This window comes from Tachysurus fulvidraco, chromosome 24 (assembly GCF_022655615.1).
Source record: "Tachysurus fulvidraco isolate hzauxx_2018 chromosome 24, HZAU_PFXX_2.0, whole genome shotgun sequence".
Taxonomy (NCBI): domain Eukaryota; kingdom Metazoa; phylum Chordata; class Actinopteri; order Siluriformes; family Bagridae; genus Tachysurus; species Tachysurus fulvidraco.
The window spans coordinates 17,987,981-17,997,348 of NC_062541.1; the positions used below are offsets into that span (position 1 = coordinate 17,987,981).

Consider the following 9,368-nt stretch of genomic DNA (forward strand, 5'->3'; position numbering starts at 1 on the left):
CGTATTGATCCTGGAGAGAGAGATCTCCCTAGAGGAGGTGGAGAAGGCCATGCTCTCCCTGAAGACTGGCGTTGCTCCAAGCGGAGATGGCTTACCGGCAGGATGGCCTCAAGATTTTGGGTGTGTTCTGGAGAGTGGACAGCGCCCAAAAGAACTGGAACATTGCCCTGCGCAAGTTGCAGGCCAGAGCCGACAGCTGGGTCAAGAGGGACCTCTCCCTTTACGGAAGGGTGGTTGCGGCTGTAATAGAAAAATGTTGTGAATAACAAAAATGAACATTGAACATTCTTGACCAATACACACACACCTGAAATTAGGAACAGCAAGGATAACAAAGGATGACTGAACTGTTTTCCAAACTGCATCCTAAGCCTAAAAGATAAGAACTTTGCAGATGTATGGGAAATGACAGTGTGACCGTTGCCCTGCCTGTGAAATGACAAGATTAGAGGATGACAAGATCAGTGGAAGAGGCCACACGGACACATTATTATGAACCTTGGGTCCAGCATCTTGTATAAATAGAGAACTGCTTTACAAGCAAACTCACTCTGTTCAGACTTAGGTCAGGACAGACTAACTTCACACTTGCAAGTGTATTGAATAAATATGTTTGATACTCCACTGCTACGTTCTTCTCTGCAACTTAGGAAAAGTTTACTTCCTATTTCTGATTATTAGAATAGAATTTCCTCCACACGGTGAATTCGGACCTGCTAGCAGGCCTGAACCATCTGGCCTGTGTCTTCCCCGTCCCGTTTGTGACAGGAAGGCGCCTGGAGCGTACCCTGTTCACATTCATTTGGGGGGGGTGCGAGCAGGTTGCCCGTACGACGATGTGTGCTGAGCGGTATAAAGGGGGAAGGGGCGTTATTTGCATCCCCCTCAGGATCATGGCGATGTATGTACATTTACAGCATTTGGCGGATGCCCTTATCCAGAGCGACGTACATAAGTGCTTAAATCATTGAATTGAATACATTAATGCTGGTTCACTAGGTTACATACTTAAGATACCATGAGTTTAAAACATTTGTTCAAAAATGTATGTGGCCTTCCTATTCAAGCTGGGGGGGGGCAGAGGGCCACATGGCTTCACTGTTCGCGAAGTTCTGGATCGGCTTTGCTTTGCGGACGGTGATCCCCTGGAGGGGTACCTCGCCGTGGTGGACCAACTGCCCGTGGCACTATCCGAAAGGTGCAAGAAGAGTTCATTCGCGGTCAGCTCTGGTGTCTGGTGGACGGCATTGTGCTGGACCACCAGAAGCTGTATCGCCGATGGAGGGAATGGGAATGGCTCTACCATCACATCATAAGCCACACTCCCCTGTGTTCTGTCGGATGCGAGGGCAAGGAGACGGTGGAGCACGCCCTGTGGTCGTGTCCCGTCGCGGCACGGCTTTGGAAAAGAGTGACAGGACAACTTGTTCCACGTTTCTGGGCCAGGCTCGGGAAGGTGAGGGAGCTTCGGGGGGATGCAAGGAGGGAAGATTTTGTAAGAGTGAGGGTAGGAGGTGCAGAGGGGGGCGGTTTTGCTGGGACCACAGTCATGGGGGCACCTTGGTGGCCTGGGGGGCGAGGATAGGATGGGGGGCTTCTTGAGTTGCATTTTCTTTGCCTTTTGTTTCTTTGTTACCTGTAATTGTATTTTCTTTGCTTTTTGTTTTCGGCATGCGGAGGCACCACAGCGTGCGTTTTCATCTTAAAGATTTCAATGGTAAGCTCCTGGAGGTGTCACTCCTTGACTTCTCCAGGAAGTTTATTCAAAAGAGTTTAGGTTTCCCCCGCAGGATTTGAACTGTATACTGGCTCTACCTCAGAACAAGGCTAAATGATTTCTGGTGTAGATTTGAAAATGCTTGGTACCAGTTTTCCATGTTCACTGTTGAGAAACTGTCTGATAGCTCCAAAAAAGTTGTAGTGGTCAGGATGTTCAATGAAACAGTGTCTGGTGAAGACATTTGTTGTTGGCTGGCTAGATTTTGCACAGTTTGAGGCCCACCTATGAAAGTGCTGGATGTGGACGGCATCTGGAATTGTGCTTGGTGTGTTCCCATTAAACAATGGGAAGACCCAAGTTGTTTCCAGGGCCTGAGACATTTGCCATGATAGTGCTGGGTGAGAACAGAGACTACATATATCGAGGCATGCCCAAACTATGCCGGAAATGCGGCAAAGTGGGCCACTCAGCCGAGGCGTGTACAGAAATCGTCTGTGGGAAGTGCAAAGAAATGGGTCATTCCTTTGAAGAATGTGTCAATGGCAGAAAGTGCAATCTTTGTGGTGAGCAAAACCATTTCTACAGAGATTGGCCTAAGTCAATGGCAAGGGCAACAAGCTGAAGGCCAACAAAATGGCTGCTCAGCATGAGGCTCCTGTTGTGGAGAAGGAGGCTGTCCCCGAGGTTTTGGCGGGAAATTCAAACTCCCAGTCAACCTTAGGGACTGGCCAGGAGCCGGAGGGCGGGAACAAGGAGGCGGAGCCAGTGGAACAGAATAGAGCAGAGAGGGAGGCCACACCCTCCGTGCAGCTTGAAAAAATTAATATGGAGGACTGTTTATCCTTTTCGGATGAATCTTTGGAGACAGTGCCGGAGGTAAGTGTGGCCTCCGGGGGTAGTGAGTTGGAAATCTCACTCCCCAACGCTCAAGCCTGCAAAAGGATCGCGGCATCTCCTCTGCCAGAAATGGTAGAGAAGAAGCAGATGGCAGCACAGAACTTGACTGGGTCCTCTTCTGAGCCCTCTGTTAGCCCCAATGAGGTTTCCTTTTTGCATGTAGAGCTGAAAACATCAACGCCCCAGGTACCACAAGGCAACAGCTTGAGGGGCCTGGCAGCAGAATTCCCCTCCTTCCCTGATTCCAGTCCCTATGGGATAAAGTAGGAGGAAGTATCACACGTGATAGGTTAATGTTTTAATTTTTTTACCTTTGTAAATTGGTCTTAATGTTGGGTAACCTTTTAAAAACCATACTGCTCATGACTCTTACAATCTCTACAATTAATGTGAGAAGTGTGAGAGCTCTGTCTAGAGCACAGAGAATTTTTTTCCCTGCTGAGCACTCTGGAGTTTGATTTGTTTCTACTGCAGGAGTGCTCCTTGTCTTTTATGAAAGAGTACACCAAATGGGAACAGATGTGGAAAGCCGGCCCCTCCCTTTGGAGCGGTTCAAATTTTAACAGGTCAGACGGGGTGGCTATTTTAATTAAAAACCCGCACATTTTGGTGAAGGGCAGCACGGTGTTAGGTAGGATTCCCCTAGTTTTTGCAGGGGATTTTAACTGTATTTTAAGTAAGTCAGATATGAAAACAGCAAGTGTAGATTTTAAAGTAGACAAAACATCGGTTTTATTGCAGGGTTTAGTTAGAGATTTTAGATTAGTCAACGCTTTTAAATCGGTGCATCCCAGAGAGGAGGGCTTCACCTGGTTTAGTGGTGATGGTGTGATATACTGAAAAAGTTTTTACATTTAAATGTATTATAAAATGTTACATTTACTTTAATAATATTCATTAGATAGTGTTCATTAAATAGTGGTTAATTTCCAATTCGCATTTTTACATAAAACAAGTGTTTAATTTAGTGCATATATTGGGTTAATTATTAGTTGACGTACCTGCGTGATGACGTCGTCGCGCGCGTGCCACTAGGTGATACGCCCCGATGCGCTTCATTTTGGATTAATACACCGTCACGGAAGCCATCACTGCAGCATTCTCCGTGTCATTATTTCTTTAATTAATCCTTTTGGTACATCTATACAGGTACAGTAGTTATAAATTAAGACACTTATTTAAAAACGAACACGATTTAATGCAATACTATCGAGTTAAGTGTTTTAAACTGTTTGAAAACTTTCGTATTACTTTTGATAGTGTGTCATGAGCTACCAGGTCTGAGCACATGCGTAGTATGGGTACCTCGTGGTCAACCCGAAAGATGCTATCTGTAATGAATACTTAAAATATTGATGTTGTTGATGCTCTTACAAACCGAGCTTGATGAGTTAGAGGATGGAGGAATGGCTGAACTTTTAGCAATCAATGAGAAACTGAATCAGCTCATAGGAACAAATGTTAATGCTTCTAGAAGGGAGGAAAATGAATCTGGTGAAGAAGTAACAATTCAGAGTTCACTTAGAGACAGTGAAAATACTGTTTGCAGCTATGCATATTAGTCCTACTGTGCCACCGAATACAGAAAGGAGATAGATGCATACCAACAGGTCGGTTAGCCGAGTACACACATTTCAGAGACAGTGTGTCATAAAGATTTCAAGATCTCTGGCCTCATAGGAAAAGAGTCTCAGGGCCTCTCATTTTCCAGTTTAGCATGGCAGATAGAAAGTGAATTAAACAAACAGCACAAAGCTTCTTAATTCGTGTTCTTGACCTCAGGCAGAAAATCTTGTTCGCATCTCAAGAAGATGACTCTGGATTAAAATATAATCCCGCCCTTGTACAAAATATGTTCTTGCACATTGTCCTGACAGGGCTGCAAAATGATCGCATTCAAAGTGACCTTCAGCCATACTTGTCTAACCCCAACATCTCAGATGAAGTGCTGATGGAGAAACTCAATGTTGCTTGCTCCAATGAATCTGAAAGACAGAACAAATGCAAACATGTTCGAAGTGGTACTGTTCATGCTGTGCAGTTAAATGAGCCTGTTCCTGAACAAAGATGTCAATCAAAGCCGCCTAAGTTTGAGTTTAAGTGACGATATCATGCAGATAAAAGAGACAATTCAACAGCCCTCCTCTGTCCCTCAGCAGTGCTTTGCAGTCAGTAACACAGAACCAGCAGCGAAGGACCACTATATCAAGATACATACACGCATACACCGTGGAGCTTATATGAATGGTGCCACATTCCGTTTGGCCTTATGAATGCGCCAGCCGCATTCCAACGTTTTATGGAGGAATGCCTGGAGGGACTACGGGATAAAATCTGCATACTCTACCTCGATGACATTCTTGTCTTCACCGAGTCATTTGATGAACATGTGGAGGCAGTGAGGAAAGTACGGCAAAGACTGAAATCCAACGGAGTTAAGCTGAAACCGAGAAAATGTGATCTTCTCAAGAATGAAGTACGTTATCTGGGGAGATTCGTCTCAGCTGAAGGTAGCCGTGTGGACCCTGCAGATACTGTTGCTGTAACAGCAATCAAAGATATGACACCAAGCACTGTGGGAGAATTGCGTAAAGTACTGGGCCGCTCAGCTATTATCGCCAATATATAAAAGACTTCTCCCGGGTCGCCAACCCTCTGTATGACTTGCTAAAAGCCAAGGCTGATTGTAGTGAGGACCAGAGAAAAGGGAAAAGAAAAAGGGAAACTCACAAGAAAAATCAGGTTGTGCCATCAAGTCAACCAATTGAGTGGACATAACACCATCAGGAGATTCTTGAAAAGTTTGATAAGATTGATCACCTTATCCAACCTCCTGTGCTGGGATTTCCTGATTTCTCTCACCAGGGGCTTGGAGCAGTCCTGTACCAGAAACAGAATGGCAAGTTGAGAGTCATTGCCTACGGCTCTCGAATGTTAACAGCAGCAGAAAAGCACTATCACATGCACAGCAGGAAGTTGGAATTTTTAGATTTAAAATGGGCTGTAACTGAAAAATTCACGGATTATCTCTACTATGCACCAATTTTTACTGTGTTCAGTGACAACAACCCACTAACCTACGTCCTGACTTCGGCCAAGCTAAATGCCACTGGATGTCGTTGGGTTGCGGAGCTTGCAGATTTTCATGTTGCCATCCGTTACCGTCCTGGTAGAGAAAACATAGATGCAGACACACTGTCCAGAATGGCAGTAGATTTAGAAAGAATACACTGAAGAGCTTTCATCTGATGTTGTAGGAGCAATGATGCAAGCAGTGGCGATTCAAAATGATCAAAATGCACCCCTCACTATAGCCTGCCAGAGTGCACCAGCATGTGAGACGGACAGCGTGGAACCTCTCAAAGCCCTGTCAAAAGAGGAGATTAAAGCTCAGACGGATGACAAAGATGACAAAAAAATCATTGAACACTTACAGTCAGGATCCAAGCCTCTCCTGCAGTGGCATTCAGCCATTTCAATACCCAGAAGTCTTTGGAGAGAATGGGATAAATTAAAGTTGGGTGAACATGGTATTCTGTTTCAAAAAACATCCCAAAGGACCCAACTGGTATTACCGACTCAATTCAGACACTCAATTCAGTGTTAAGGGAACTGCACGATGACATGGGTCATCAGGGTCTTGACCGTACTACCAGTCTCATTAGAGATCTTTTTTCTGGCCATACATGCAAAAAGACATTGAACACTATGTCCTCAGAACCTGCTCCTGCCTAAAACAAAACAAAAAAAAAACATGTAGAGAGACGAGAGCACCACTTAAATGCATCAAAACCACCTACCCATTTGAATTGGTGTCCATTAACTTCCTTCAATTGGACAAATGCAGGGGAGGTTATGAATACATTTTGGTGATCATTGACCACTTCACTCGATTTGCACAGGCATATGCCACTACCTCAAAATCAGCAAAAACAGTGGCTGACCGGTTATTCAACGAATTCGCCCTCAAATTTGGTTTCCCATCAAGAATTCACCATGATCAAGGAGGAGAATTCGAAAATCATTTGTTCGCTCAGCTCAAAAAGTATAGTGGCATTGCTGGCTCAAGGACAACACCCTACCACCCCCAGGGGAATGGGCAGGTGGAAAGATTTAATCGGACTTTACTACAGATGTTAAAAACCCTGACTGAAAGACAAAAAGCTTATTGGAAAGAGGCACTTAATAAACTCATATTTGCTTATAACTGTACCAAATGTGAAGTGACTGGCTTTTCACCCTTCCACCTTCTGTTCGGGCGCTCGCCAAGGCTTCCCATCGACAGTCTTTTTGGACTCAACCCAGATAACTGCTCTCAAGTCACAGCGAGTATTGGAACGTTGGACAAAAGAAATGAAAGAGGCTTGTGAGATAGCAAGGGAACATGCAAACAAGTGTGCTGAAAGGAACAAAAAACCTACGATCTAAAAGTGAGGTGCACAGACCTTAATCCAGGGAGTAGGGTTCTTGTGAAAAACTTGACTCCAAGGGGAGGAACGGGAAAACTTTGAAATTACTGGGAGAACGAGGTTCATGTTGTGTTACACCAAGTTGCCAATGATGTACCATAATTGGAGATAGTGAAGAAGAAGAAGGAGAAAGGCTTACCGGACCCCTACTTGTTTTTAATGAGCAAGATGACCGCCCTACACATTTGATACGCCACGGCCCCGTTCGGAGAGAACAAAACGGTAGCGATGGTCAAGTCTGGATGGGGTCATACTTAAGGAGGTTGAAAATTTTAGATTTTTCAGTTGATCTTAAAACTCCCGTTTCCTTTTATCTGCCAAACGAGTATGATTTTTTTGAGAAAATTTTAACAAAATTTCATCTTGACACTTTGGATGTCACGGTTTTAACAGTCAGTAGGGGCATCGTCTCTTGTGTGCAGGGCCAGGAAGCAGTGAGTCAAGTTCCGGGCCTTTCCGTGGCCAAGCAAGTTTGGCGGAACACTGCCCATCCCACTCTCCGGAACGAGCACAAGGATCTGGCGTGGATGGTGGCTCATGAGATCCTCCCAACCAGAGCTGTGATGCACTCCCGGGGAATGGCAAAGAATCCCATCTGCCCAAGTCCCGGATGTGACCAGCCGGAGACCGTACGGCATGTCCTCTTTGAGTGCAGCGCTGCGACGGACCTGTGGGCCAAATCCGGCCCACTTGTATTACCGTGCCTGCCAGTAGGGGGGATCCAGCCACTGGCGTACCGGCTAATGGTACTAGGAGTGAGCCGGAGGATCCAGCTGCTACACCGGCAAAAGATTTTTTTAAGCTCTGGCTCACCCTGAACAGTTTGAAGGCCACCATCTGGGCATCCCGTAACCTGCTGGTGGGGAAGCATGTTACGGTACCCCTGCACACACTTCAAATAATAAAGTAAATGAATGCCTATGTCAAAAGCTTACAGCACCTGGTATTCCCAGGCAGTCGCCTATCCAAGTACTAACCAGGCCCAACTCTGCTTGGCTTCCGAGATTAGGCATTCTTTTTTCTTTTTTTTTTAAGATCAGAAGAGATCAGGCATTTTTTTTTAATTAAGAAATTTCAAACAATAAAATACAATTCAATAAAAGATACAATAAAAATGTAAAATTATTCTATACAATCATTTTTACATCACACCTCACACATTTTCCATACACTATACATCTACATAATACTTTAGAATTCTCCTTCACTCCCCAGCAGCTTCCACATTAGTTCTTTTAAAACACAACAAACTTGTGGTGTAAAAACATGATAAAAGGCATCCAGCATTTTTCAGATTTAAAATACACATATTGACTTTCAATGTACACTTCTGATTTCCTTTTAAACACATTCCAAACCTCCAACACAATTTTTTCCTTTTTAGCCACAATTCTTCTCTCCCATATTGCACTTTTCATAAACATTACCCACAGATTTATAAACTTCTTGTTTTGACACTTCTTTTCCCAACCAAACATCACCACTCTGTTCCATTCCATTCCATTTTCATCCCACTCCACTGTCAAATCTTTAATCACACATTTGCATTTGCTTAAAAAAATCCTCCAGTTCTTTACAATATTAAAACATATGTAAAATCCCCTCTTCCTTTTCTTGGCACACTTTATACATAGCATTTTGTTCCATCCCAATTTTATATAAAATAGACTCAGTTAAAAACACTTTGTCTTTGAAAATACTCCAAACATTCCAACTTTGTCTCCACACATTTTCCCCTCGTGTTTCTCCATATACACTCTTCTTTTAAATCTTAGAATTTTTCCACGCAGTACTTATTTACAATCGGTTCTTTAAAAACACCATCTCTAAAAACGCAATAAAACATTTTTACAGTATATTCTTTAAAATCACACAATTTTTCCCCCAGTTTCATGTAAATGTTTTTTTCCTTTTTGCTCTTCTTCCATACACTCTATTCTTTCAATCCACACTGTTGGTATTGCATTTTTAATGATTTCATATTTGTTTGTAATTTCTTGTTTATTGTACTCTTCTTTTGCTACTTCCATTGCATTTACAATAAATTGTGTTGGGAAAAAAACTTCTTTAAACTCATACAAAACATCTCTCACTCTCGTTATGCCCACTTCCATCCACTTCTTAAAAAAATATTTCTTTCCCTTGTTTTAAAATATTGTTATTTAAGAACAGAGGTTGATTTAAAATGTTTTCTCTCCCATGTGGATCATACTCAATTTTCGTTAAAAACTTATCCCAAGCACTAAAAATTTCTCTATAAAACACAGGTAATCCTTACGTCA

At 43.4% G+C, this 9,368-nt stretch overlaps 1 pseudogene; it reads left to right on the top strand.

The window, feature by feature from the left end:
• The first annotated feature begins 2,979 nt into the window (after positions 1-2,979).
• Positions 2,980-8,120, top strand: LOC125140183 (annotated as a pseudogene).
• Positions 8,121-9,368: the final 1,248 nt, after the last annotated feature.